This window comes from Vulpes lagopus, chromosome 10 (genome assembly GCF_018345385.1).
Source record: "Vulpes lagopus strain Blue_001 chromosome 10, ASM1834538v1, whole genome shotgun sequence".
Taxonomy (NCBI): domain Eukaryota; kingdom Metazoa; phylum Chordata; class Mammalia; order Carnivora; family Canidae; genus Vulpes; species Vulpes lagopus.
In genome coordinates this window covers 106,458,371-106,465,611 of record NC_054833.1, presented here as the reverse complement: position 1 = coordinate 106,465,611, position 7,241 = coordinate 106,458,371, and the positions used below count along the sequence as shown (strand labels likewise).

The following is a 7,241-nucleotide window of genomic DNA, read 5'->3' as shown; positions in this document are numbered from 1 at the left end:
GATTATTTTCATGTATCTTCAGCTCTCTTAATAAGAGCCATCTTATGTTTACTTGCCAGTTCCAACCAGCATTTTCTGGTCCTTTGGGAAAAGTGGTCCTAGTTATTCTTAGTAATTGGTACTGTTGAGGCAGGCCTTACTGTGTGCTCAGCCCTGAGTTTAGTTACTTATGTATATGAGCAAGTCCTTAAAGCAATCCTGTGAGGAAGGTATTATCTCTCTTTTCTTGAGTTTAAAAGACTGAGACTTTCAGCAAGTAAGACACTTGCCCAAGTTCTCAGAGGTTATAATGTAGGAGAGCCAGCTTTGAAAACTTAGAGGTTTCTGATTTCAAAGTTGTGCTTTTGTACTGAAATATGATAGTTCTTTTTTAGGTCCATTATGATTCTATTTAAAACTGCTGTCAAATCCATCTGCACTAGACTTGTTGACTTCCCTGAATCTGGTGCACAGAATTTCCCTGAAATAGTTGCTTCTGTTCTCGGCATGCAGATAGACAAAGGTCTATGAGACGATTCCATTAACAAATCTCCCCCGCCTCCCCCACAAACCTTTCTGATTTATGGCTTCTCTAACAGCAGAAATATTTTGGGGGACTTAGGCAGTTTTTCCATATCACCCCTTGAAATCTCTTTTTCATGTTCACATACTACCCACCTGACCAGCATGGAAGATATTTCTAACATCCCTAAGTCTTACTATTTTCTTGTCTAATATTAGCATATCTTAATTACATTTTCATTGCTGAAGTCTTAGACTGTGGCTGTCCAGACTGCAGAGAATTTTTCAGTAGGTTAAACAAATATAAGACTGGCTTTTACTATTTTGAGTGTTAGATTCTTGTCATGTTCTCTTGTGAACTTTACAGTCTGTTAAATTTTCTAGCACATCCCTTTAGGCCGTTAGTACTTTCTGAGCCTTTCTGTATTTCACTTTGATGTTAATATTTTGTCTTTCTGGTCATGTATTTACTGTTCACCATCTTTAAAAATAGTTAAATTGTTCGGTCTCAGGCATGGATTTTTAGTCTAACTCTTGAATTCCCTGAAACCTGTTTTTGTGGGTAAAAAAATGACAAATATATCCAGAAATTAGTCAGATTTGGGTGTTGGTTTAAAAATACAATAATTTTATTTTTTTTTCTGTTATTTTTCAGAGAGGACAGAGATAGAACTAGAAATGGCCATAAAAACTGACTTCCACCTTTTTGAACTATGAGTACAAGAGTTGATGGGAGGTGTGTGTCATGATGATGCCAACTTATTTTAATGCCAAGGTAAAGATTTTCATTCAAGGTTGAAGTTGGTACTTCATTTAAGACCTAAAATACTGAATGACTTCCTAAATGGAATCCTAGTTACCTGCATTATCTTAGAAGTTTTTTATTCTAAAAAGTATAGTCCAGAAATAAAATAATAAATTTTGATATGTTGTGTTTTCATTTTTAACTCAAAATACTTTGTGCTGTTTGATTCTTCCTTTGCCTATGGTGTATACCATGGAGGTATATTATTTAGTTCCTAAATATTTGGGATTTTTCTGGAGATTTTTGTGCTCTGGATTTCTAGTTTAATTTCAGTGTGATTAGAGAATATACTTTTTGTGATTTGAATACTTTTTAACTTTTTAGAGACTCTTTTATGGCCCCCAATATAGTCTATATTATGTAGACTATAGGCATGTGAAATGTATGTATATTTTGCTGTCTCTGGGTGGAGTATTATATGAATGCTAATTAAATCAAGTTGGTTAATAATATTTTTCATATCTTCTATGTCTTTACTGATTTTCTACTTGTTCTATCAATTATTGAGATGGGTGGAAATCATAGAGTATAATCATAGCTTTGTCTGATTTTCTTTGCAGTACTTTGTTTCATGTGTTTTTGAAGCGCTATTATTAGGTGCATAAATATTTATGGCTTTTATGTCCTCTTGATGAAGCAACCCCTTAATCATTATGATATGACTTTTCTTTTTTTAAAAAGAAGATTTTATTTATTTATTTATTTTAGGAAAAGAGAGAGAGAGGGAGAGTGAATTTGAGTGTGGCTTGGAGGAGGGACAGAGGGGGAGGGAGAAGCTGACTGCAGAGCCTGATATGGGGCTCCATCTAACAACCCTGAGTTCATGACCTGACCAATTAAGTTCATGACCAATTAAGAGTTGGCTGCATAGTGGACTGAGCCACCCAGGCCCCCTGATAGAACTTTTCTTTTATCCCTGACAGTCTTTGTTCCTAAATTTACTTTGTCTCATATTAACATAGCCACTTCTACTCTTTTCTCAATTTGTTACACAGAATATAATTTTCAACCTTTTTTACTTCTTTTTAAAAAGATTTTATTTATTTATTCATGTGAGACACACAGAGGGAGGCAGATACATAGGCAGAGGAAGAAGCAGGCTCCCTGTGGGGAACCTGACGCAGGACTCGATCCCAGGACTCTGGCAACACACCCCGAGCCAAAGGCAGATACTCAACCATTGACCCACCCAGGTGTCCCTTTTTACTTTTTTAAGAAAAAGTTGCAGCAGCATAGTGTTTGGTGTTGCTTTTTTCTCCTAATCTGATAATCTCTAGATTTTAATTGGGATTTTTGGACCATTTACATTTAATGTGGTTGTTGATATGATTGTATTGGAATCTACCATCTTGTTATTTGTGTTCTATATGTTCCTTCTGTTTTGTGTTCCCTTTATCCTCTTTTTCTGCTTTCTTTTGGATTAGTTTATTATTTTTATGATTCTGTTTTGTCTCCTTTGTTGTCTTATCAGTTAAAACTGTTATGTTATTTTATTTGTTGCTTTGGGGAGTATATTGTTCAGCTTTAACATATCATAGTCAACCTTCAAGTGATACTGTACACTTAGAGTATAAGAACTTTATAATGGTATATATTTTTATTTCTTCTTTTTCTCCTGGTCTTTAAACTATTGTCAACATATTTCATATTTAGGTATGCTCAAATCCCTACAGTACATTGCTATTATTTTTGTTTCAAACAGCTGATAATCTTTGTTTCTTTTAAAGATTTTATTTATTTATTCATGAGAGACACACACAGAGAGAGAAGCAGAGACACAGGCAGAGGGAGAAGCAGGCTCCATGCAGGGAGCCTGATGTGGGACTCAATCCCAGGACTCCAGGATTATGCCCTGGGCTGAAGGCAGGTGCTAAACTGCTGAGCCACCCACGGATCCCCCAGCTGATAATCTTTTAAAGAGATTTAAATTAAAAAGCAAGTGTTTATATTTACCTTTGTAGTTTCTATTTCCAGTGCTCTCCCTTTGTGTACATTGAAATTTCCATCTGGTAACTCTCTGTCTGGTAATTTTCATTCTGTTTGGGGAACTTGCTTTATTTATTGTACTGCAGGTCTATTAGCAGTTGATTTTTTTCAGTTTTTGTAGGTCTACAGAAAGTCTTTATTCACCTTCACTTTTTAAAAGTCTATTTTCCCTTTTTTTCTCCCAGTTAGTATTTTAAAGATCTCAGTACAATATTTTGTAGCTTATGTTGTCTTTAATTAGAAATCTGTTGTTCTCTTTATCTTTATTCCTCTGCATGTAATATGTCTCTATTTTGCCCCTATGGTTGTTTTTCACATTTTTTCTTTATCACTGACTCTAAGCTTTTTGATTATGATGTGCCTTAATTTTCTTCATGCTTTTTGTGGTTGCGATTCACAGGAATTCTTGGATTTTTTGTCCCTATGAGTTTACTTGGTCAGATGTGTGGGCCTTGCATCTAAAAGAAGGTGCTGGGGCTTTTGGTGGTGAAGCTTGGTCTGTACTGTCAACTCAAGACCCCATGTGGGTGGTAGGAACTTGATCTTGGAGTTGTGGAACTGCTTGACCACTGACTGGCCATGATCTCTTCCATGTTTATGATCTGGATTGAATGGGCCTGGGTGCTGTACTGGGCCCCCACATCATGATAACCCTGAGTGACAGTGCCCACAGTGGCCAAGTCTCTATATACCCAGTATGTGTGGATCCTACTGTTGTAGCACAGTTAGATGCCAAAGTTCTTTACCTGCAGGGGAGATTGCTTAAATACCTGCCTACAGTAGAGCATTTTTTTCTGAAGACTCCTTCAGTTGAGACAGAAAGTACCAGAAGCAGGACCTGGCAATGACACGATTAGGTACAAAGATTGGCATGTGGTAAAGTGCAGTGAGTAGCATTTGGGAGTGGTAGGAAGTACCCCAACATCTTATATTCTTGCAATATGCTTAAGAGCTTCATGATGCTCTCCTTATGCTTGCTGCCACCCACAAAACAAATTTATGGTTTTCAACCAACTAGGACAATTTTCAGTCATTATTTCTTCAAATATGTATTGCTTTCCCATCCTTTCAGGGATGCCAAATACATTATATTTGGCCATATGAGTTTGCCCCATGGTTCACTGATGCTTTGTTAATTCTTTTTCCTGTCTTTATTTCCGTCTGTGTTTCATTTTGGATGGCTTCTATTGCTGTCTTGTAGTTTACTAATCTTTTTTTCTGTTTTGCCTAGTCACTTGTTAATTTCATACAGTTAATTTCATCACATATTGTAGTTTTCATCTTTAGACATTCATTTGTGTCTTTTTATTTAGTTTTTAAAAAATATTTATTTATTTTTGAGAGAGAGAGTGTGTGTGCATGTGGGGAGGAGGGCAGAGCAAAAGGGAAAGAGAGAATCTCATGCGGATTCCCCAGTGAGTGTGGAGCCTGATGTGGGACTCAATCTCATGACCCTGAGATCATGACCTGAGCTGAAATCAAGATGCAACTGAGCCACCCAGGTGCCTCCAATTGTGTCTTTTTAAAATATCTTCCATGTCTCCATTTAACATGTTCAATCTTTCTCTATTATTTTTCCTTTATAATTCTGTCAGTTTTGATTTTTATGTTTTGAAGCCATATTGTGTTAGGAGAATACAAGCTAATTACTATGCATGTGTGTGTGTGTGTGTGTGTGTGTGTGTGTGTGTGTGTGTGTGTATTCACGTGTGCATACATGTATTGTGTGTATATATATCAAAAGTATATATATTTTTTCTATAAATATTCAATGTACTTATTTTAATATATATGTAAATCATATATATGATTTTTTCCATTTAAGTCTTTTTGCTTTATTTTCTACATTGATACCAAAATTAATAAAAATCACTAAAATTACTACATTACCAGCTTTCTTCTAGTTAGTATCTGTATAACAAATCTGTTCTTACATTTTTATTTTCAGTATTTCAAGGTTCATATTTTTTTAGGTGTATCTCCTGTAAGCACTTTATTTTTTATGTATTTTTTAAAGATTTTTTTATTTGTTCATGAGAGGCACAGAGAAAGAGAGGCAGAGACGTAGGCAGAGGGAGAAGCAGGCTCCATGCAGGGAGCCCGGTGTGGGACTCGATCTCGGGGCTCCAGGATCATGCCCTGAGCTGAAGGCAGACGTTTAACTACTGAGCCACTCAGACATCCCTTCTATAAGCACTTTAGAACTAAATTTTATATTGTTTGTTACTGCATTCTTTGAATTAGAAGTTTTAATCTATTTACAGAGTTTGCTCCTAATCATCACAAGGAATCAAAGAGTCATAAAATAACTAATATGCGAGGAAGCACAGATATTTAGGAACTCTCTTACTAAGGTCTTGGTCATGGGCCCCAATTTCTTTTTTTTTTATGGGCCCCAATTTCAGTGGTTTTTCTGACTTTCTTTCTCAAGTAGAGGCTGGAATTACAGTAGCTTCTATGAAATCATCCTTCTTCCTGCAGATAGGCCTGAAGATGTTGATAGAGAAAAATGACCTTACTTTCCTAAAGTGTGAGACTATACTCAAGGTACCCTCATGGTCTCTTAAAGCATTTATGTATGGTATTATTTTGTATTCTGCTTGAAAGTTGATTTTAAATAATGTCATTCTTTAAAAAAAAAAACCTTATTTCTTAGTGTTTAGATTTTCTAATTGTCTCCATATTATTTAGTTCATGAAGTTGCTCCTTTTAAGATGGTCATGAATTTACCTGATCAGTGTTAGGGTGAAAATTTTTTTATTGTAATAGACCATACACTGTTCAGGGTCATTTATGATGAATACAAGGTAACATGCCTATTACATAAAAATAAAATAATTGTTTTTGTAAAATGAATTGGAAGATGTGGCATAATTAGACAGTGGGCATTTGTATTCTCCTATTATCGCTTTAGAGCTGCAAAAAAATGGAAGTAATTTATTTCATCTTGGTAATGCTCCTTCTTTCTGGTCCAACAATTTATCAGAAATGTTAATCCAGCAAGCAGTAAGTGGGGGTGGGGGGAGAAGAGGAGAGAAGGGATTTAAAATTAGCCTGGAAATATTGCACAACTCATTAAAAATGTAATCATGCGTAAAATGAGATCAATGAAAATTTATCTAAAAGTGCAAGGAAAAGGCATTTTCTAGTATGATACTGGATTTAATAGACTGGATTTTAATTTAGTCAGTTTGCTACAAAAAAATCCCTCCAGGCTAAATAAAACAGTTTTCCCTCCCAGTTATTGTACAGACAGCTAATTTTCAGACCCCTTCCTTCTGATATTCAATCTTATCTCTTGCTGGATATGGGTTTCAGTATATTGCAGAATTTGTTTTCTTTACATTTTCCATTACTGCTTTCATTTGCATGATAAATGATTAGAAGTAGAAACAGGGAAAAAAACCCATGCAGAACATTTCTTTATTAATTTTGTTTAAATTAGAGTATCTTTCTTATTCACCCTTCCACCACCCTATTTAACAACCAGTATATCTAAGAGTTATTTTAATATTTTGTTGTACAGTTAGAGAAATAGGGTACATACTTTTTACTTTATTATGTAACATTTTCCTTTGTTCTTATGTTTGTAGTTTACATTTTGGTTCCTATCTGGTGCTGTTAATGATAATGATGAATTTTCTCTTAAAAGAAACCCTTGTATTTTGACATGATCATGGGATGCAGACTTTAAAATATATTAACATTGATGAATGTAAGGGTTTGACGATTTATTCTGCAGACGATATCCTCATGATTCTTAATAAATAGGGTCTGTAAAATTGGGCTTTACTTAAGGCTTCTGCCCCTTCCAGTTTAGCTGTTTTTCTAGTCTGGTAATTTAGAAGTCTGATATGATATAACTAACTAAACACATCAATTAAAATCATCTAATGCTTTGCCAGATTCTATATGGTAAAAGAAAAAAAAAGGGCTATCTTTATCAATA

At 35.0% G+C, this 7,241-nt stretch overlaps 1 pseudogene; it reads right to left on the bottom strand.

The window, feature by feature from the left end:
* Nucleotides 1-3,750: 3,750 nt before the first annotated feature.
* On the bottom strand, nt 3,751-4,250 carry LOC121500970 (annotated as a pseudogene).
* Nucleotides 4,251-7,241: the final 2,991 nt, after the last annotated feature.